This window comes from Crocuta crocuta, unplaced genomic scaffold (genome assembly GCF_008692635.1).
Source record: "Crocuta crocuta isolate KB4526 unplaced genomic scaffold, BGI_CrCroc_1.0 scaffold90, whole genome shotgun sequence".
Classification (NCBI taxonomy): domain Eukaryota; kingdom Metazoa; phylum Chordata; class Mammalia; order Carnivora; family Hyaenidae; genus Crocuta; species Crocuta crocuta.
The window spans coordinates 5,080,605-5,103,849 of record NW_027527449.1 but is presented as its reverse complement, the minus strand read 5'-3'; positions in this window follow the sequence as shown (position 1 = coordinate 5,103,849).

The following is a 23,245-nucleotide window of genomic DNA, read 5'->3' as shown; positions in this document are numbered from 1 at the left end:
GCCCGGGGGGAAGGAGGGGGCGGCGGCGGCTGGGCATTCCCTCCCCCTCCCGCGCCTCTGCGGGCAGCCAGGCCGGCGGCCGGGGGCCTCCTCCCCCACCCACCGGGCTCGCTCCCAGTTGCTGCCTCGGACCCGCACTCTGGGGGCTCCAGGCCTGCGGGCTGTGGGTGGGGTGTGAGCTTTCTTGCAGATGGAAACTATAAAGACGGCTTTTACGACCTGACCTAGAGCCACCGAGCTCTCACGTTTTTCTGATCTGTCCCATCCGAGAACCGAGCCCTCTCCTTAGATAGCCTTCCCTCCCTTTTCTGCCCCACACCTCGCCTAAATTCTCTCCGCTCTGCTGGACCGTGGCAGGGCCCGGGCTCTCCCTTGGGTGTCGTTAGTCCTCGGCAGAGGTGGCTAAGGAGGAGCCCCACTCGCTGGGGGACCTGGGGAGCTCCTAGGGCGCAGAGGCGGGCGTGGGGTGCTGGGCCTTGGGGAAGAGCGCGGCCCACCCGCCGCGGCCTGGAGGTGTGCGGCTCGGTGGGCACCACGCACCCCTAGGGTGTCCCTCTCTTTCTTGCTTTCAGTCTCCTTAGGACGTTTCTTTTCTCCTTCACGCCAGATTGGACACGACCCGCACGCTCCCGCGCAGGTTGCCCTCCCAGCCGCCGGTGCTCTCAGGGGTTGTCGATTTCAGTATATTCACTCGCTCACAAAGGGATTAAACACGAACCCTTATCATCCAAATTAACTAACGTGAATGGGTAAAAGGGAGCGCGCACACTTCTCACCCCACCCCACCCCCCTTTTAAGCCAGCGGACTAGGAGTTGATCCTCTTACTGCTGGTGTTAACCGCCAGCTGCAGGCACCTTCCACGGGCCAAATTTCATTCTGTGCGAACTGTTTAATTTCTCGTGTTTGCTTGAGGAGCTGGGCCCCAGGGCTGTAAGTACCCGTGTGTGGCTTGGGGGTTGGGGGAGGGAGGGAGGCAAGTAAAGGTGGGGAGGTGGGTGCAGGCGCGCGCATCCTCACCAAGTTCCCCAGCAGCTGCAGCCCTTGCTGGGAGGCGGGACGTCAGTTCGGTTCTGATGAGGCTAGGACTGTATTCCGTCGGGGCCGGGAGCCTCCAGTGGCACTGCCAGGAATTGGGGCGCCAGGACCCTCAAGGCCATCTGCCCTTGAACCCTCCTCTTCAGGGTGACAATAGTGTTTCCGGGATCTTGACCTAGTTTCCACCCAGAACCAAGCAGAGTCGTGAAGCGCTGTGAGTGCTGGAACCGAGGGTCCCTCACACCTCACTCCCCCCTTACCGGCTGGGCCAGACTTGGGGCTGGGCCTCAGTGCCCTCTTCTGTGAAATGGAGATAATTATCGGATCTGCTCGGTCATAGTGTGGCCGCTGAAACAAACGTAAGTAAACATAAGCAAGGCACCTCGAACCAGACTGAAGTGCTCCATTACTGGTTTCGTTTTGCCCAGAAGTCTCTTCTAGTGTGGCTCTCCGGTAGTAAGTAGTGTTTTGTGGGGTTGGCACCCTTGTGTGATATTTTCATTCGTTTCATATTTTTTCCTCCTATGTGAGTAAGCCTCGCTTTCCTGAAAAGGCCACAGAACTTTCTCCTGAAGTTTGTTCAGGTGACCCAAACTAGGCAAATGATAGGGGCATTGGATGCTCGCTCTCGCAGGTGATGTCACCTGGTGCTTGCTGCCCAGCTGGGTCCTCTCGGTGCGTGGGAGACTGAAAAAGACTTTAAGTGCAGGTGCCTCTTAACATCGTAGTCACTTCAAGTGGGTCAGGCTTGAGCATAGAAGAACTAGGAAGACTACTTAGGAACTAGACAATGCTAATTAACTGTTAGTGTGCACATAGACTCCTGGTGTCTAAAGACCATCGCTGGAGAATACCCCAGTCACCGGCAGAATATATTTGTTACTGTTGTTAATATTGTTATTTTTACTATTATAATTATTTTTTTGCTTCATAGAGTTGACCTGTAGCTTCCAAACACCAAAAGCTGGATTCTTTTGTGTTTCTTTAGAATACTGGCAGTCAAGGATTTATGGATTGGGGAAGGGGAAGGGGAAAAGAATAGAAAGGGAAAAAAATATAGCTCGTATTTGATAATTTCAGCCAAATTGCTCTCAGGTAAAGTGTTCTGGGTAATTTCAAATCTCTCCCTCCAACGCGCACCTCCAGTGCAGGTTTTTCTAGTTGCATTAATGGGACTGGGGATTTAATCAAGTGAGAAAATGTGAGTCTTGTCAGAGAGTGGAGGAAGCACAGCTGTGGCTGACCCGAATGTGCTGCTCAGGTCCCCACAAGACGAGGCATCAAGGGACCCGAACTCCTAGGCTCTGTTTTTGAAGTGAGTAGCATCACAGACCGTGGGATGGCAGGATGTTTCCTCTGAGAGGAGCCTGAAAGACCACAACCTCCAACACCCCCTTTTACTGTGGGAGGATCTGAGCAGTGCCCAGTGATGCACAGCGAGCCGCTGCCACAGAGTGTCTGTCTGTGGATTTGCTGTGTGACCCCCATGGCCAACTGCTTCTGTTTACTCTCTGTTACTGTGAAGGAGAGTCCTGTCAGGGTCACTGCGATTTCGCACGGCGAGCTTTGTGTAGAACATCCTGCCGCCTCTGTGACTGCTGTGGAGGCATCAGCTGCGTCCTGGAGCCTCCCTCCCGTGCTGCTACTTCTCACAGGTCCTCTGATAACAGTGTTGTGAGCACTGGTAGCAGTCACAAGCTGGGAATACCAAGTAGACAGGGCCATGGGCCACGGGCTTGTCATGAGCTGTCGGCACAGAGCCCGATGCGGGGCTTGAACCTGTGACCATGAGATCATGATCTGAGCCAGAGTCAGACACTTAACCGACTGAGCCACCCAGGTGCCCCTCGTTTTAGGTATAGTACCGGGTAGTCTTTGCCAAACAAGGTCGCAGCTCTGAAACCACACTTGCTAATCAGCACCACTGTTTATCCAAATGCTTTTCAGCTTCTCTACCCTTCTGGAAATCTTGAGACCTCACACACCTGCTACTGGGATTCGATGCCTTCAGAAAGTTGGTTTGTTTTTGTTTTAAGTAAAAACAAAGTGCTCTAATCCCTGGCTGCTCAAACGCGGTTCTCAGCAGAGTCTTCACCGCCAGGGGGTTCATTAGAAATGCGGAAACCCAGGCTCCTCCCCCGACCTCACGGAATCTGAATCTGCATTTCAGCAAGATCCCCAGTTGACTCCAGGGTACTTGAGAGTTCTAGAAGCACTGTTCTTGCTGAAGTTGGAGGCCACCATTTGGTATGTAACAGCCGATGGTTACCTGATGGGCAGATCCCAGGTGGGAATGGCCATCCCTGGATGAAAACTGGAGAGCAAAGGTCGCGGGGGCTTTCAGGCCATCCCAGGTGGTGGATTGGAGAGAGTGAAAGGCCTGCCATGAACACGGGGGGCTTTGTAGCTCTGCCTTTTCAAATATTCGACAGAGTATTTACAGCACTTCCCTTGAGTACTGTGCACTGTATGCAATGATTTGTTTCCTGCTTGTCCCTCCAGGATTTGAAAACGTAGTTGCTTTCACATGTGGTTTTTCATCATAGTTTTGTGGAATGAAGAAAAACTGGGAGAGGCGCCCGACGATGATTTCGGCATCAGTGCTGGAGCTAATGCTAGAGGCGATCTCTGACGGGACCCCATATCGTCATATTTTACCTTTTATTTTTGGACTTTTAAGAGAACTGCAAGAACCAAGGGATGTATAGATATAACTACTGAGAAAGAATACTCTTAGGGAGATTGCAGGATGGATGAAGCTGTTGCTTTCCATGTTTTGATGTTAACATTACTTAGGAAAGTGTGGTACAGATGCTGTGAATGGTGTCTCTTGTGGGCTTTGATTATTCGAGGCAACTGGCTTTCTTAGGGGCCAGTGATTACAGCTTTTTGCTCTCGGTTAACTTGAGTGGCCGTCCGGAAGTTCTTCCCAAAGGAGCTATGGCTCTTTCTATAGCATAAAGATTTCATCTCTCCAGGGTAAATTTGCACAGAAAACTAGAAGTATAGGATACTGAAAATAAGAAATCCTGGTAAATTACAGTACACGACAGAGATCTTGCGGAGAAGATTCAGCTTGCGGAGTAATGTAAATTACAGGAATGTTAATAACCATTCCATTGTATGGGGCTGTACTCCAGTAGCAGAGATCTGAGGGTGGGTCACCCGATTTGTGTGGGCAGGTGAGTGCAGGTGTGTGCAGGCTGGGTTCCTCCTCTTCCTCCCTGTCTTCTTCATTCATTCACCGCCTGATCCAGCATTCCCTGTGTGCCAGACAATGGACAGGGTGACATTGGAGCCATTGAGAACAAACGTAGAGTTTTTGAAGAATCTGTAAATTCTCATGGGTGACAAGAAGGACCCACTCTGTTTCTTTACATTAATCTTACCAATTAGACGTGAATTTGAGGAATTCTAAGTCCTTTTGTTTAAAAACTTCACTGCCTCTTAGAGCATGAGGGATTCATCTTGTGGTGAATTGGCATAACTCGATTTTGTCTTTCATAACCCCAAATTAGAAGGATGCTGTCAAGAAAATAAATTGTGATTGAGTTAGCGTATAATTTTGGGAGACCTGGTCTATTCCTTTCCTGTGGCTGCTGTAACAAATTACCACAAATTACCTTAAACTTGAAATAAGAAAGTTTATTCTTGCACAGGCTGGAGGTCAGAAGTGTAGAATCAGTGGCACTGGGCTGAAATCAAGCGTCAGCTGGGCCATGTTCCCTCTGGGGGGTCTAGAGCAGAGTCTCTTTCTTGCGTTTTCAGCTTGGTGCCTGGCAGCATCCATGGCTTGTGTTTGCCTTACTCCACTCTCTGCCTCCAGGGTCACATTGTCTTCTCTTCTGTACCTCCCTCTCTATTATAAGGATACTTAGAATACTTAAGGATCCGCCTGGTCAATCTCCCTATCTCAGGATGCTTAACTTAATCAAACATGCAAAGTCTTTTGTGTGTGTGACATTTGTAAGTAACATTCATCTGCTCCAGGAATGAGGATGCAGATGTCTCTGGGGTGGGGGTGGGGGGCGTTATTTAGCCTCCTATTGCTCGTGAAGTACCATAGTGGGAGCTAAGACAGCATGCACACGTATGTCCTGAGAGCAAGGCAGGAGAGGAGCAGAGACATGGACCAGGGGAGGTGGCGGAGAGGGGAAAGAGAGGCATGTTCTGGGGGCGCCTAGGGGGCTCAGTTGGTTGAGCGTCTGACTTCAGCTCAGGTCCTGATCTCCTGGTTCGTGAGTTCAAGCCCCATGTCGGGCTCTGTGCTGCCAGCTCAGATCTTGGAGCCTGTTTCAGATTCTGTGCCCTCCTGTCTCTCTGCCCCTCTTGCATTTGCTCGCGCGTGTGCACGCTCTCTCGCTCTCTCTCTCCAGAATAAACATTGAAAAAAAATAGAAAGGCATGTTCTGTTTCCAAACTTCCCAGAGCTACCCTTCCTGCCTTCTGTCTTTCGCCCATTTCCCCTTCTCCCTCTTGATCCTTCTATCTTTTCTTCTCACGGACCCCCCCTGCTCCCAGGCTTCCTGGGATTAAAGCTGCGCTGACCTATTTATGCTGCATCCTGACCTGGTGTATGTTACATCTTTAATTTATAACCTACACCCTTGTTATCATATACATACACACGTGTATGATACACACTAGGCACGCATATACACACACAGATACATACACACATGGCTCTGTCTCAAAGCTAGCTAACTAAGAAGCTGGGGTGCCTCGGTGGCTCAGTCTGTTAAGCATCTGACTCGGGCTCAGGTCATGATCTCACGATTCATGGGTTTGAGGCCCACATCGGGCTTGTTCTTCTTGGCACAGAGCCCATTTCAGATTTTCTGCCCTTCCTCCACTCATTCTCTCTCTCTCAAAAATAATAGACCTAAAAAAAAAAAGACTCAATCTTTCCTTTCCCTACTCCTTCTCTGACATCCTTTTTCTTTTTTTTTTAAATGTTTTTTCATGTTTATTTAACATGAGAGAGAGGGAGACAGAGAATCCCAAGCAGGCTCCAGGTTGCCAGTGCAGAGCCTGATGTGGGGCTCAAATTCCCAAATCATGACGTCACGACCCGAGCCGAAGTCAAGAGTCCAACACTTAACAGACTGAGCCTCCCAGGTGCCCCTCCAACATCTTTCTTCTAGTTGGCTGCTGCTCTTTTGAAAATGCCAAACTCCTGCTCACCAAGGCCTGTTGTTCAAGGAGATCTGGATGCAAATCCTGACCCTGCTTTCGCAAAGGTCTTGGGCCAATTGTTGCACCTCAGTTTCTGTACCTGTGAGGCGGAGATGGTACCTGCTTCCCGGGCTTTATTGCGCTGACTCCATGAAGTAACGTTTGTTAAGTTCTTGCCATCGTGCCCGGACCCTAGTTGGTGTTCCGGGGCTGAGAGCCTCGTGTGTTCATCTGGTGGAGCACTTGCTGTTTCCTGGAACGTGCTGGACCCTCATAGGACAGTGGGCAACAGAACTTGGTTTCTGCATCTCAGGAGACTGTTGAGCGAGGCCACCCAGGAAGGGAGTCTGAGGCAAGCTGGCGGGAGGCAGGGGATGGTAAAAGGCGCTCAGAGAGGACTTCCTGGAGGAGAGGAGGAGTGAACAGAGTTCTGCAGGGAGGGTGTGGTGGTGTCCTAGGGTGGTCCCAAACGCAGTAACTTAAAACAATGGGCGTTAATTTTCTTACAGTTTTGGAAGCTTCTAGTCCAAACTTGAGGTATCAGCAGAGCCCTGCAGCCTCTGGAGACTACAGGGGAGATTTTGTTCCTTGCCTCCTCCAGCTGCCTGGGGCACGGACAGGCCTTTGTGTGGGGCTGCGTAACTGCTCTCTGCGTCTGTCTTCACGTGGCTGTCAGTGTGACTCTCCTCCTCCTCCTCTCATGAGCACATTTGTCCTTGGATGCAGAGCGTCCCCTGCACAGTCCAGGATGTGCTCCTCTCGAGATCCCTAACTTAATTGCGAGAGCAAAGACCGTTTGGCCAAATAATGTCACCACCACAAGTCTAGCTGGAACTAAATCTTGGGAAACCACCATTCAGCCCACCACAGTCAGAGGTACCGGAGCAAAGTCCAGGTGGGAAGGGCACTCTCGGTAAAGGGGGGGCACAGAGAAGGGCACAAGGGCGTGGAGTGGCTTTCTGTTTGGGGGAAACCACGGTATAGTCTCCCTAGACCACGGACTGTGAGGAGAACTGAGTTAGGGGATGAGAGGAGAGGCAGTCATGGATCCGGGGGAGCAGACTCGGCATGAAGTAGTGTAACTTCTGTCACAGGTTGAGGTAAAGACGTTGAGAGTTCGAGATGGCGGGACATGTTTCAGAGAGAAAATCCGGAGGCCTGGGGAAAGAGTAAACCTGGCAGGAGAAGAATGGCCAAGATTACTGCTGCTGGATTTCTGACTTGGGGACCCGACTGCATAGTGACCCCATTGAGATGAGCAATAAGGGGAACGTATAAAGAGGGTATGCATATGGGGCTGAAGGTGAAGGAGACCATGACTGATTTAAATTGGGGCATATAAATTCTAAAGCTCATAGGGACACTCCTAACTGGGCACCCAGAAGACAGATATGAGACTGAGGGTCAGAGATAAAAAGGGTGGTGTCCATGTACAGGGACCAGCAGACCATGACAGCGGATGAAGTCACTTAAGAAGAGCTTAAAGGAGGGGCGCCTGGGTGGCTTAGTTGGTTAAGCGTCCGACTTTCGCTTAGGTCATGATCTCGCGGTTCCTGGGTTCGAGCCCCGTGTCGGGCTCTGTGCTGACGGCCAGCTCAGAGCCTGGAGCCTGTTTCAGTCTGTGACTCCCTCTCTCTCTGACCCTCCCTTGCTCACGCTGTCTCTCTCTCTCTCTCAGAAATAAATTAAAAAAAAAAAAAAAGCTTAAAGGAGAAGGGCAGGGGCCATGGACAGAATCCTGGGGGATGCTCACGGGCAAGGAGAGGGGTAATGCCATCAGCCAGGAAGGGGTCACCAGAAGGGAAGGAGGAGGGCTCAGGGAGCTGCTAGGATTCCTGGGAACAAGGGTGCAGATGGTTCCAGAAGGAGATACTCAGAGGAGGAGCATTGTGAGGCTATCAGGTGATCAATTCAGACCACAGTCCTCTGGTAAACTGCCAACGGAGGCCATGAGGTGTATCTGTATAGTACAGATCCCCAGGGAGCCCTGGCCACTGGCACCTTGCAGGGGGCTGTGGTGGTGCTGTCCTGCTTTTCTTTCTCACAGGCTGCATGTAGTAATGGTCAGCCCGTACCCAGCACCCTTCCCGCCCATGCACGGTACTCCTCCGAGGGCTAAGTGCTTTGCAGATCTTTGCTCCTTTCGTCTCCACAGTGAGATGAGTATCCTGCTTAGTTTACAGATAAGAAACCAGCGTATGGAGAAGTCAAGGAAACTTGACCCAAGGGCGTGAAACCATTAAATGGCAGAGCTGGATGCAAATGAGACTGACCTAACTCTAACTCCAGCACCCTTTCCAGCAGGATGCTTGGCTTCGCTGCAGCCTTGAGCCTGTTGAGATGCAAAGTCACGGAAGAAGATTTCTCAGCTACGAAACTCACACCCACCTTCCAACAACTGAATGTGGCTACTGCTTCACCAAGCAGGAAGGCAATTCTCAGTATGCCCAGTGACCTCATAGATGTGTCCTCCCTCTTACAGCCCCCAAAGGTGCAAATTACAGTTATCTGGTATTTGAATTCAGTTTTCTCTCTCCACATTCTTAATCTCCACATTCTCAGATTCCAGTTACACAGCAGTGGCTCCTAAGCTCTTTTACACGCCAAGAGCTTTTCGACAATACACATCCCTGGGTCCCATTCCAGGCTTATTAAAAAGAATTTCCCATGGTGCGGTCCTTGGATCTGTATCTTAAAAAAAAAAGTAGAAGGTGATTCTGATGCACAAAATCTGGCATTTATTTGATACCACTGTTATACAATGGCTTGTCGATAATGTGAGGTTATGTTGTGGCTATCTGATGCGATTTTGATAGATGCATAGGGTGATGAGCATAGGTTTTTAAAAACACTTTGTCATTGGTTCTGATAAATTCATTAATAAGTCAATCTGTGGCCTTTCTTTCTTTGTATTAGGACAATTGATCCCCTCACCTCTTAACTTCGTATTGGCTCAAGAGTAAAGTCTATGTGTTCCGTTCAAAGCTTGCCTGATTTGCAAGGCTCTTTCTGAGAAAAGATACAAGGTGTTGATCAGTATTCTAGTTCTGGGAGCGGTCAGCGGTGCTGGGCAGGTTTGGATGGAACGGGGTTGGTGCCCTCTAGTGGTTGGAATGATTCAACCACTTCCGTGGCAAAGACTGACCCACTTGGGGTGCTGGCTTAAAAAGAAATTAGTCCCCCTTGGTCTTGCCAGAGTGCCTCCTCTCTCCGGCCACATTATTTTTAATGTATAAATTGGAAGGACTGGACAAGGATATTAGTGACCAGGCAGTCTGCTCTTACAAAGGGCTGCCCAGGAGACCGGTCATGTGTGAAGTGTCGGCAAAGGGGCAGGCCTGCCTTGCACAGAGCCCTGTGCCTGCCCCGCCACACCACACGCTGAAGCGTGAGCTCTGCGAGGCTGGGGCCTTGGCTTATTCGTCTTTGTGTTCCTACCATCTGGCAGGGACAAAGTATTCAGTAAATGTTGAAAGGGCAAAAAGAAGTGAGGTAGGTTGGTGAACTTGGTTATATTTGCTCAGGAGGTGGAAGGTCAAGATTAAGTCTTGCAAAGTGGGGCTTAGCACTGCACCCCTCACATCAGCAACATGACCCCGAGGGGATGGTGCAGCTGCTGGAAGTCTCATGCTGCCCGGAGAGGAATCCCCTGGGTCCTGACACCAAAACCTTGGAACCCTCCTGAATTCTTTGTCTTCCGGCACAAGCAGAGCCCCCTCTGCTTGCCAGAGCGGGGCGTGGTGTCTCTGCAGTGCAGCTCGCGAGGAAGCGGGTTCTCCTGCGAGAAGCCCTTTACGACGTCTCTGGTGGTCCCCACTGCGGTGTTTGGAAACAGCTCTTGGCAGAGCTTGCATGCCAGGACACCTGGGTACTGGGGCCGGCTGGCCACTCCTCTGCAGGGTGGGGACTTGTCAGGCTCCGTGATTGCTTGGGCCAGTCCCTTAAAACCTTCTGTTTCCCTTGTACACACAGACACACGCTCTATTGCATCTGTTTCTCTGAACCGTGACCAATGTGCCTGGAACTGTGTTAGCTGCTGGGTGCCGTGGTAAACAGACCTGAGAGACTCGGGCCTCTGGGAGAGTCCCTTGCAGTGAGGGGTCCGAGGTCTGTGGGTAGACCAGTGACGGTGGGCGGTGGACACACAATGGAAGGGGGGTGGTTGGGAGCAGGGCGTGGACAGGAGGGACCCTCAGGAGCATGCGGGTATGGGCTGGCCCGGTATTGAGCGCGGGGCAAGGCGGTTCAGGCTGAGGGAGTGTGTGAAGCAGGGTGCGGAGGTGCCGAGGAGCCCCTGGGCAGGTGGGCAAGGCCTGAGAAGTCTCCTCGCCTCTCCCCTCTCTGTCTGCTTGTCACTGTCTCAGGGAAGCCCTCCTGGCTTTTCTGTTTGGTCGAAGCCCCTAATATTCAGTCCCATAGCAACATGTACTTGTGTTGTGACACATACTCACATGGTTATTTAACCGTTTTTGAGTGATTGTTTGATAAATAGTCTGTAATCTGTAGAATGGACCCGGGGAGCTCACTGCCAGTGACAGGGAAAGAGTGAGGGGTCCTTGCAAGACCCAGGAGAGAAATAACAGAGTGACTATCGTGGTGGCTGTGGGGATGCTGCGGAGGGGACAGACCAGGCACATCTCCAGGAGAAGGATCTGTTTGCTTCAGGGCTGTAGGACATCTCTTCTTTATTATTATTTCCTCCGAACTTAGTGTGGCATTGGGCACACAGTAGGGACTCAGTCTCTTTGGTTACAGAATGCAGGGATTCCTAGTAGATGCCTGCCTGGCACGTAATGGTGCTTCCTGAATATTTGTCCGACACTTTTCATGAGTGAATGAATGAATTTGTTGCACTTCCAATGTCCTATCATGTTTTTAAAATTAATTTATTTTGAGAGAGACAGAGCACGAGTGGGGGAGAGGCAGAGAGAGAGGGAGAGAGAGGATCCTAAGCAGGCTCCATGCTGCCAGCACAAAGTCCAACATGGGGCTCGAACCCACAAAACCACGAGATCATGACCTGAGCCAAAACCAAGAGTCGGTGGCTTAACTGACTGAGCCACACAGGCGTCCCTCCTTCGCTGCCAGTGTCCTACCGAACCAAGAATCCTGGCGGCTGGAGCTTTGCTGGAGTGTTGAGTCATCTGGCCGCCTCCCGTTTCTTGCAGTAAGTCCCAGAGACTGTTGTGTGAGCCACCAGATTGTGTGTACACCAACGGGCGTCCTTCTGTTCATGACAGGTTTGAGAGATTTCTCGTTTCCCTTCCTACTAAACAGAAAGCCCGACTCTGGGAATGCGGGCCGGCAGTGTGCCTTCCCCAGACGAGTCCCGCAATGAATCCTGTGGTCTGTTGTATGTACCAGGAATGGGGTGAGGAACTTTACGCATATTATTTGATTTAATATTTTCAATTCTTTGACGTGTTAACAATCTTCATTTTCTAGGGGAGGAGACACAGAACAAGAAAGGCTAATGACTTTCCCACAGCCACCTGGCTGGTGTGGGGCAGCAGGCAGAGGCGTATCTTGCAGGCTACATGCCCTCCTCTCTGTACCAGAGAGTCTCAATCCAGGCTGCGCATTAGAATCACCTAGGGTGCTTTATCGGGACCCAGGCCGGTTACATCAGAAGCTCTGGGCCCAGAGCTCAGGCATCAGTATTTTCAGAGCTTTCCAGGTGTTGACGATGTGTGCCCAAGGCTGAGAAACACTGCTCCGCTCAGCCTCTCCTGGGACATTTCTCCCCTGCTTCCGGATTCTTTTGCGATCACTCCTTGGCTGTCCCAAACTTGGGATATTCAAAGCACTCTGGTCTTTTCCCCTCAATTTGCACTTCCTCTCATAGCCTTGATTTAGAATTCTTTCACTCAAGGAACACAGAAATCAGGTGTCATCTGTGACTCCAGCTTTGTCCCCCATGGTTGCTGACATCTGTTGATTCCACCGTGCCGCCTCTCCAGTGTGTCCCTCTCAGTATCTCCGCAGCCACCGTCATTGCTGCCCCATGGTTTCCCTTGTGGCTTTGGGCAAAGGCCTCCTGACTTGTTGCTTGCCGACAGCAACTCCCTCCCGTCCAGTCTCTGTACCTTGGGGCTACGGTGATCTTTCCAAAATGCTAAGAAGCTTCAGTTGCCTCCCATTTGCTTTAGGAAAAGTATCCCAGTTCCTCAATATTTCCTGTCTTTTTCTCAGTACCAGTCTTCTGCTACATTATTTCAGGCAACCTATAGTCCTGAGCTAAAAGTACTTGTAGCTCAGAACATCGAGCACCCTGATGCCTGCCTCCACGTGCCTCTGCAAAGGCAGTTTCATATGCTTACAGACTTTTATTTGCAAGAAGTCATTCTAAGAGCAGAGAGCTATGTGGAGTCTCTTTCTGGAAAGGCCGGTGGAGGGACATGCACCCTTCAGAACAGCAGTGGCAGAGTGGACTGATAAAGTCCTCCATAGCTCCCATAGTCAGGGTGGGGGCTACGGCCTCAGCACCCAGGTGTGAGCAGGCAGGTCGGGTGGGCAGATGTTGTTCCTGGCTGCATAGAGCACCCCCGCCCCCACCCCCCTCCACCGGCTCTCTGCCTCTCCCAGAAATACTGTAAGCTACCTAATATCCTTTGACAAATAGAGTTTCTCTTTAAACACAGGAATGGATTCTGTTGCTTGCAACTAAAAACCTTGACTGATGGGATTGCTAACATATGAGAGGGTCTAAGATATTTAGAAGAATGACATCATTAAAATTGAAAATGAAGGACAGGCCACAGTGGAACAAGCAAATACAAATGAAAAGAAACTAAAGCATTCAGTCTTAGTATCAGAAAAAATGGAATTTAGGCCCCCACCTCAAAAAGGCACTTTATAATACTAATAGGTATAATTATAAAAAGATAAAGTAACCAGAGGGATTTGTAAACTGAATTACACAGCAGCCCCATTTGTAAAGTAGGAATTAAAAGCAATATCAAGAGAAGTCTACATTTATTCCTTCTAGTCCATGACATTGAGTACGGCAGAGCTAGTTGATAGAGACTGAACTCTTACCCTGGAAATGGAGAATGTATCTTCCTCCTGTGTGCCTGTGTAATATTTATGAATTACAGATATTCTAAGAGTATAAATAGTGCAGAAGATATTCAGTGATCATCATGCAATAAAATCAAACATTAATAATAAAGCCAGAGGGCTACCTCAATGGCTCAGTAGGTTAGGTGTCTGACTTTGGCTCAGGTCGTGATCTTGTGGTTTGTGAGTTTAAGCCCCAAGTCGTGCTCTGTGCTGACAGTTTGAAACCTGGAGCCTGCTTTGGAATCTGTCTCCCTCTCTCTCTGCCCCTCTCCTGCTCATACTCTGTCTCTCAATAAACATTAAGACAATAATAATAAAGCCAGAAAAACTTACATAGTGAAATATTTAAAGAAGAAATAAGATGTCTGGGGTTCGGGGCAAGATGAGCCAAGATTGGTTGTACATTGATACTTGAAGCTGGGTGATGGGTCCATAGGAATTCGTTACACTAGTCTCTCTACTTCTGTATATGTTGGAATTTTCCACTAAAGAGTTTAAATGTTCTTGGTATAAAGAAGACATAGAAGCAAAAATTGTACAATTTCTAGAAACCAGCAATAATGAAACCTGTAGAGTACAGATAAAGCAGAGCTCATGAGAAAACTTATAGTCTAAATACATCAATCAAAAAAAGAGAAAGAAGTTAATTAAATATTCAGCTCAAAAAATTAGAAAACAGTGTCCAAAAGGCCAAAGAAAAGCAGAAATAAACAAAACACAGATAAAAAGCAGAAATTAATGAATTAGGAAATAGGAAAAGATAGTACCAAATCCAAAAGCTGGTTCTTTGGTCAAAAATGAATCCTTAGAATCACTCTAGAAAAAATAATCTATGATAAGAATCAAATACTAATCATGAGAATAAAATGCTCTCAACCAGTTGGGTCACAGGCTTATTAAAAATAGTGCTATGATGCCCAGTTGTTTGCATCTGGTTACAAAAGTTTAGGGTTAGGGGGCGCCTGGGTGGCTCAGTCGGTTGGGTGGCCGACTTCGGCTCAGGTCACAATCTCAAGGTTCGTGGGTTCGAGCCCCACGTCCGGCTCTGTGCTGACAGCTAGCTCAGAGCTGGAGTCTGCTTCTGATTCTGTGTCTCTGTCTCTCTCTGATCCTCCCCTTCTCATGCTCTCTCTCTCAGAAATAAATAAAACGTTAAAAAAATTTTTCTTTAAAGTTTAGGGCTGGACTATAAACTTGATTATACATGTGCTAATAGCAGAGGCAGATCTGATACAGAATATTCGTGTGGAAGGAAAAGTATTTGCAGAGGAATTCGGAAAGATAAAGCAGTTGTGTCATGACTGATGTGTCATGTGCCTACATGACAAATTAATATGCGTAAAATTGAGATGTGCCAATGAACAGAATGTGCCTCTTCACGATGGTCACTTTGGCCTGGGGGACCACTCCCAACACCTGTTGTTGGTTTTAGCAAAGCTCTCCCTCCAGCCAGCCCCAGCCCCAGATGCAGGCAGCTGTTAGAGCCTCCTCCACATGTGGGGCCTGGGTGGATCTCAACACTCAGATCCTTTATGGATACAGTTCTGGTCTGAAATGTGAGCCCAGTTAATCTTGCCCGTCATCCCTTCCTCTCCAACCACCTCCAGCCCTTTGTTTGCCCTTCTCTCCACGGTAGGTCACCGTGGCCCTGTTGACCTTCCTACCAACATTTTCCATTCTGCCCTTTTCCACCGGAAGTCCTACTTCTTGCTCTTGTCTGGAGAGACCGCGTCCTGTAGAGTTGCTCACTGTCTCACATCCCATGACTCCCATACCACGGAGCCATGAGAAGACTGCCTTCTCTTTGCTCTGCGAGTCCACTTCCAGACTGCCATCAGTGGGGTCACATCATGCGATCCAGGGGCTCTGGGGCCTCTGTGTGTTCACCTCTTTACTCCGTGGTTCTGTCTCCACTCTGCCTCGGCCACCAACTGCAGCTTCTCCTCCTCGGATCATTATCCCTTGGGAATATTCTACCTGGGAGAGAGTCCAAGTGCCTCTCTGACCATACGTCCAACGTCTCCTACACCTTCCAGCTCTCTCGCTGCACATTCCACAAAGGTTTCGCTAGGGCCTGTTTTGCTCTAGGGGCTATGCACGGCCCTGAGATGCAGGGGTGACCCAAAGTGACCAGTGTCTTCTCACTTAGAACGTGTACCAGCTGCATGAGAGCTACAGTCCAGAAGGACTTCATTGCGAACTAAAGCCAGGCATGTGCCGTGAAGAAAAGCACTGCCACCCGCCTCACTCAAGACACTCTTCTTGTCTCCTCTACATTCTCCAGGCATGATGAGCCCTTTCTTATCCTTGCTTCTTTTCCTCGCTGCGTCATTCAAGTGCTCTCTTACCAGCTCCCCCAATGCCCTTCTCTTCTTTCCTTGGCAGGCAGGCCAACCAGCACAGAGTGAACCCAGCTTTATATCTTCTTTCCCTTAAACCAGGGTCCTGAGTGATGCTAATAATCACAGTACAGCATGTATTGAAGCCCTCCCCCCAAATGTGTTTTAAGTTTGTTTGTTTGTTTTTAGCGGGGAGCGGGGGAGGTGCAGAGTGCAGAGAGACAGGGAGAGAGAGAATCCCAGTGACCATGCAGAGCCTAATGCGGGACTCAGACTCACGAACCATGAGATCATGACCTGAGCCAAAGTCAGACACTTAACTGAGTTACACAGGCGCCCCTCCCCACCCAACTTTGATGACATCCAGCCCCAAATGCACCGCCAGGACTGCTTAGCAGTGCTCACGCTTGTGTTCTGGTCTCCTTGGTCGTTATTCCAGACTTACTCAACGCTGCCTCTGTGCAATGTCTTGGGGTCTTGCTTCACAAAGAAAGTAGTTAATGCTAATGAGAACTCTGTTCCTTTGTTCTGTGTCCCCACACAGGCCTGTGTTAGTCTGCCTTCTCACCTCCTTCCCACCCCTGTAATAAGGAGCCCCTCTTCCTCTAAGGGACTAATGCCTCCTCCCCTGCCTCTCACCTGGCCGCTGTTTTCTGGATCCCATCAATTTCCTGTCTCTCAGAATTTGCTCTGTGGGTCACCCCTTCTTTTTCTATATCATCCATCTCCATTCACTAGCTCCTCCCCCTTAGCATAAAAACATACTCAAAATGTCCATGGACCGAAACAAACAAACAACAGCAATGAAAACTCTCCTGCTTCTGCTTTTCCTTGTAGCGCTCTTTCTCTCCACTTCTTAGCCAAGCGTCTAGCAGTATGGGCTCCGTTAATAGTCTCTTCTTCCCTTTCACTTGTAACCCCCATGATATCCTGCTTTCATTTTCCCGGCCCCAGTGAAACTGTTCTATGCATATTTGTGCTGAAATCCAATGGACATTTGACTTCTTTTGGCATTGGGTGCGGTGACACTCTCCTTGAAGCTCCTTCCTCACTTGGTTTTTGTGACCCTGCTTTCTTTCCCTGGTCTTCCTATTATTTTTGAACTCCTTTCAGTCTCTTCTGTGGATTTTTCTTTTTACCTCTGCCTGACCTTTAAATATGAATGTGCCCTGGATTCTGTCCCCTGTGATGTAGGCTTGTTTTCCTACTCTTCCTACTCAGCTTGAGTGATTTCACTCACAACCGTGTTTTCCACTGTACCCACTTGCTCATCATGCTAAAGCGTGTCTTTCTCTAGAGTCATTTCTCCTGAACTCCAGACGTGTATCTCTACCTAGATGTCCCTTAAGCAGATCAGTACCACAGAGCATTTCAGGACTTGACCCATCATCTTCCTCAACATGCATGAATACATTCCAGTATTGACAACCTCTGTTTCACATTTCGGTGAATTGGAACCGCATGCGGCTGCCCAGACAGTTAAGAGCAATGTTGCAGGGGCTTCCTGTCCCCACTTTCCAAGCACTGTTTATTATTTTTCTCAAATCTATTCACCCCTTGCCCTTTAACCACCCCTCAGCTCCCAATCTCACTGCCAAAACCATGTTTCAGATGCAATGGCCTTATTTTATTTTTAAATTTTTTAATGTTTGTGTGTGTGAGAGAGAGCGAGAGAGAGAGAGAGACCACGCATGCACGTGAGTGAGCAGGGGAGGGGCAAGGGAGGGACAGAGAAAGTGGGAGACACAGAATCGGAAGCAGGCTCCAGGCTCTGAGCTGTCAGCACAGAGCCCAACGTGGGGCTCAAACTCACAAACTGTGAGATCATGATCTGAGCTGAAGTCAGACAGTAACTGACTGAGCCACCCACGTGCCCCTATTTTATTTTATTTTATTTTATTTTGTTTTGCTTTGTTTTATTTTACTTTATTTTACTTTTTACTTTCACTTTAATGTTTTAGAGAGGGAGGGTCAGAGAGAGAAGAAGAAGAACAATCCCAACCAGACTCCACACTCAGCGTGGAGTCTAATGTGGGGTTCGAACTCTTGAACCGTGAGATCATGACCTCAGCCAAAGTCAAGAGTTGGATGGTGCCCCTGCCCATTTTTTAATTGGATTATTTGTTTCCTTGGGGTTAGGTTGTATGAATTCTTTACTTATTTTGGATGTTTGCCTCTTAGCAGATATATTATTTGCAAATATCTTCTCCTATTCAGTAAGTTGCCTTTTTCTTTTGTTAATGGTTTCCTTTGTTTGCAAAAGCTTTTTTATTTTGGTGTAGCCCCAATAGTTTGCTTTTGCTTTTGTTTCCCTTGCATTAGGAGACCTATCCATAAATATGTTGCCAAGGCCAATGTTTAAGATTACTGCCTATATTTTCTTTTAGGAATTTATGGTTTCAGGTCGCACATTTAGGTCTTTAATCCATTTTGAGTTTATTTTTTTGTGTGATGTGAGGAAGCAGTCATTCTTTGACGTGTTGCTTTTAATTTTCCCAGCACCATTTATTGAACAGACTGTATTTTCCCCATTTTATGTTCTTAACTCCATTGTCATATTTTAATTGACTGTTTATGCATGAGTTTATTTCTAGGCTCTTATCCTTATCTATTAAGCTACATGTCTATTTTTGCATCAGTACCATATTGTTTTGATTATATAGTGTTGTTAGTATATCTTGTAATTTGGGATTGTGATACCTCCAGCTTTGTTCTCTCTCAAGAACATCATAGTTGACAATTCTATACATAACTCAGTGCTCCCCACAACGAGTGTAGTCATCATCTGTTACCACATAGATTTGGCTATTTGAGGTCTTTTGTGGTTCCATACAAATTTTAGAACTATTCTTTTTAGTTTTGTGATTAATGAATGCTATTGATATTTTGATAGGGATTGCATTGAATCTGTAGACTGCATTGGGTGATATGGACATTTTAGCAATATGGATTCTTCTAATCCATGAGCGTGGTATATCTTTTTTTTTTTGCATGGTATATCTTTTTATCTGTTTCATCTGCAAGTTCTTTCATCAATGACTTATAATTTTGAGAGCATAGGTCTTTGACCTCCTTGTTTAAACTTATTCCTAGGTACTTTATTCTTTTTGGTACAATTGTAAACGGGATTGTTTTCTTAATTTCTCTTTCTGTTACTTCATTATTAGTGTATAGAAATGCAACAGATTTCTGTATATTGATTTTTTACCCTGCAACTTTACTGAATTCACTTATCAGTTCTAATAGTTTTCTGGTGGAGTCTTTAGTATTTATTTATATAATATCATGTCATCTGCAAATAGTGACAGGTTTTCTTTTTCCTTACCAATTTGGATACCTTTTATTTTTCTTGTCTGATTGCTATGGACTTCAACTACTATGCTAAATAAAAGTGGTGAGAATGGACATCCTTGATCCTTGAGAGTGGAATTCCTGATCTTAGAAGAAAAGCTTTCAGTTTTTTGGAATTGAGTATGATATTAGCTGTGGGTTTTTCACATATGGCCTTTGTTATGTTGAGGTATGTTCCCTCTAAACCTTCCGTATTGAGACTTTATCCTGAATTGATGCTGTATTTTCTCAGATGCTTTGACTGCATCTGTTGAGATGACCATATGGTTTTTACCTGCTAATGTGATGTATCATATTGATTGGTTTGCAAATATTGAACCATCCTTGCATCCCTGGAGTAAATCCCACTTGATCATGGTGAATGATCCTTTTAATGTGTTGTTGACTTTGCTTTGTTAATAAATTGTTGAGGATTTTTGCGTCTATGTTCATTAGACTGATTGGCCTGTAGTTTTCTTTTTCCGTAGTGTCTTTGTCTGGTTTTGGTATGAGGATAATGATGCCCTGATAGAATGAATTTAGAAGTTTTCCCAGAAAGATCTTTCTGTCCCGCAAATCAGGTAATGCCGCCTTTCTCACCAGAATTCACCAATGGCTCCCAATTGGTGCTAGGGCAAAGCCTAATATTGCTCCCATGGTGTCCAAGGCCTTCAAAGAGGCCCTGTTGAGCTACTCTCAATCTCACAGTCTGTGCTTCACCAACACTAACCTGGTTGTCATGCTCTTTACTGAGAATACTCCTCCTTTCTCTTTCACTCTAGCAAATGCTTTTTCTTCCATAACAGCTGCTCAGACATGCCTTCTGAGAGGCACCAAACAGATGCTTGACATAACTCTCCCACTGCCCTTTCATCATACCTCCAGTATAGTAACTATCTTGTCTTATCATTACTTGTTTGTAAGTTTGACAGTAAACTCCACATACCATCTCTGCTCTTATTTATATCCAGAGTTTTCTAATGCAGTTCCTGGTACCTAGCTAATGCTCAGTAGAGATTTGACCCTCAAACTCCCTAGTAGCTGTTTCTTCTTTTTGTATTGCAAATACAGGGACCCAGAATGTCTGTCTCACATCATGGATCTGTTTTTCTCCTTTTTCCTTTCTTTATCACTTAGATTTCTTTCCTCTAGTCTCTGTTGGGAGAAAACTCTCTTCTCTTGTAGCATATCTTGAATTGTTCTTCATTTGGTATCCTTTTGAGACCTAGGTTGTCCTGTGAACATAGATTCTGAGATCTTTTGGCCAGGCTCCAGCTCTTGTGATGAGTCAGAAGATGAACATGGCACCAGGATTGGGAACATTTTCTGGCCTGGCTTCACCCTCCTTCTCAGCTGATGGGCCTTTGTCTGCCAGTGCTAACCTTTGTGCTATTCTACTCTTGATTTCAAGTTCCTCCTCCTTCTTCTTCTTCTTTTTTTTTTTTTTTTTTTTTTTTTTTTTAATTTTTAATGTTTGTTTACTTCTGAGAGAGAGAGAAAAGAGAAGCAGAGAGAGAGAGGGAGACACAGAATCTGAATCAGGCTTCAGGCTCTGAGCCGTCAGCACTGAACCCGATGCGGGGCTCGAACCCATGAACTGCGAGATCATGACCTGAGCTGAAGTCAGATGCTCAACTGACTGAGCCACCCAAGCAGCCCTCAAGCTCCTTCTTCAGAAACTTAGTTACCAGGAAGAATAGTACGGACAATTTCCACTAAGAACTAAATTATTATGAAGTCATGCTGTCCTTCCTGTCAGTGGTACCCACAGGGAGAGGGGTTGGATGTTCCGCTGGCCCATCCCTGCCTTCACCCACACATCCTAGACTTTCCTACAGAGGTCACTACCTTCCCACACACCCTCCTGTCCAAGTTTTCACTAGACTCTTGCTTTCTTTTTTGAATTTTTTAAAAAATGTTTTATTTCTGAGCGAGAGAGAGACACACACACAGCTTGAGCAGGGGAGGGGCAGAGAGAGAGGGAGACACAGAATCTGAAACAAGCTCCAGGCTCTGAGCTGTCAGCACAAAGCCCGATGCGGGGCTCAAACCCACAAACTGTGAGGTCATGACCTGAGCTGAAGTCAGATGCTTAACCGACTGAGCCACCCAGGCACCCCTAGACTCCTGCTTTTTAATCTCTATCAGTTAGTGACAAATTTTCTGATCTCCAAATTGGATCTCGATCAATTTTTTTAGATTTGTGAATATGTTTGCTCGATAAGCCTTAAGAAACACAATTATATTGCATTTAAGTGATTTCTGTACCAATTTTACTGAAAAAGAATACAATTACACTAAATTGGAATTGTTCTAGAAAATATGAACTGTAAGTTGCTGAGGCAAATGAAGGTATTCAGGAAAAAATAAGAAGATGAGAAGGGGGGAAATTATATGTTCTATTTTAGCCAGGATTTTAACAAGAGATTTTACACTGTTTAACCAAAACTGCTTATATATCAGCCGTGTGTGCTGGTATGTATGACTTATTATTTAGAATTATGGTTTATTTATTAAAAAATTTTTAATGTTTATTTTTTGAAGGAGAGAGAGACAGAGCGTGAGCGGGGGAGGGACAGAGAGAGAGGGAGACACAGAATCTGAAACAGGCTCCAGGCTCTGAGCTGTCAGCACAGAGCCTGACAATGGGGCTCAAACACATGAGCCGTGAGATCATGACCCGAGCCAAAGTCAGACACAACTGACTGAGCCACCCAGACATCCCTGAAGTTATTTATTTTTTAAATGAATTAGAAAAAGAGAAATGACAAAGGGTAGGAGAGAGATTGCCTAAAATGATGGTCATTGATCATCAATGTCTGGGAAGTGAGGGCAAAGGCAGTGTTATAGGTTGAACTGTATCCTACAGAAAGATTTGCTGAAGCCCTACTCCCTCAGTCATAAGATTATTTAGAAATAGGGTCATTGTAATTAGTTAAGATGAGGGCCCTTAATCCAATATGACTGCTGTCCTCTAAGAAAGTCATGTGAAGACACAGGGCGGACACCATGTGACACAGGCAGAGACTGGAGTTATGCAGCCTCAAGCCAAGCCAAGCCAAGGACTGTTCGCAGGATTAGAAGCCAAGAGAAGGGTGTATAGGACAGATCAGAGCACAGCCCTGCTGACGCCTTGACCTTTGACTTCTAACCTCCAGAGCTGTGAAAGAATACATTTCACTTGTCTTAACCAGTTCGCTGTAAGTCATTACCGCAGTCCTAGGAAACTAATAAAGGCAGGAAATTAATGTCCGAGGCTATGTGCTTCTAGTAAGGGTGACGGATGGACCCATTTTTGGCCTTGATGGGAGCAGTATCCTGTCCACATTTCTGTAGTTCAGCCACCAACCACTCCCTGTCTCTGAGGGAGGCATTCTTTTTTTTTAATTTTTAAATTTTTTAATGTTTCTTTATTTTTGAGAGAGAGAGAGAGAGGCGAGCAAGCACGTGAGCAGGGGAGAGGCAGAGAGAGAGGTAGACGCATAACCTGAAGCAGGCTCCAGGCTCTGAGCTGTCAGCACAGAGCACAACGTGGGGCTTGAACCCACCAATCGTGAGATCCTGACCTAAGCCTAAGTCAGACGCCTAACCAACTGAGCCCAGGGGCCCCAAAGGAGGCATTCTTAATAACTAACATGAGAGCTCAGGGCTAAAATGGGAGCAGACTAATTGTTCCTAAATTATGGTTAGTTCATACAAAAAGTGGCTTTTCTTTTGCCTGATGCCCCACTCTAATCAGGTGTCTTTCATTTGTGAAGTTAGGAGCGGATGTCTGGTTGATGTTAGGTAAATGCTTTGAAAGCTGATTTGCCAACATTTTTTTGTGGGATTAAAACTTGCCTAATGGTGAATCCATTGAATTGACCACATTTGGATGAATTCATTGAACTTAGATTTGCTGATTTACTAAATTTGTCATTCATATTGAATAGGAATGGCTTTATTTTTTAAAAATTTATTTCTGAGAGAGAGATAGCATGAATAGGGGAGGGTCAGAGAGAGAGGGAGACACAGAATCTGAAGCAGGCTCTAGGCTCTGAGCTGTCAGCACAGAGCCCTACGTGGGGCTTGAACCCACGAACCGTGAGATCGTGACCTGAGCTGTAGTCGGACGCTTAACCGACTGAGCTACACAGACGCCCCAGGAATGACTTTAATAGCAAACAGTTTTCAGTGTGCCTGGGTGGCTCAGTCGGTTAAGTTTCTAACTTCGGCTCAGGTCATGATCTCACGGTTCATGAGTTCGAGCCTTGCATCGGGCTCTGTGCTGACAGCTCAGAGCCTGGAGCCTGCTTCAGATTCT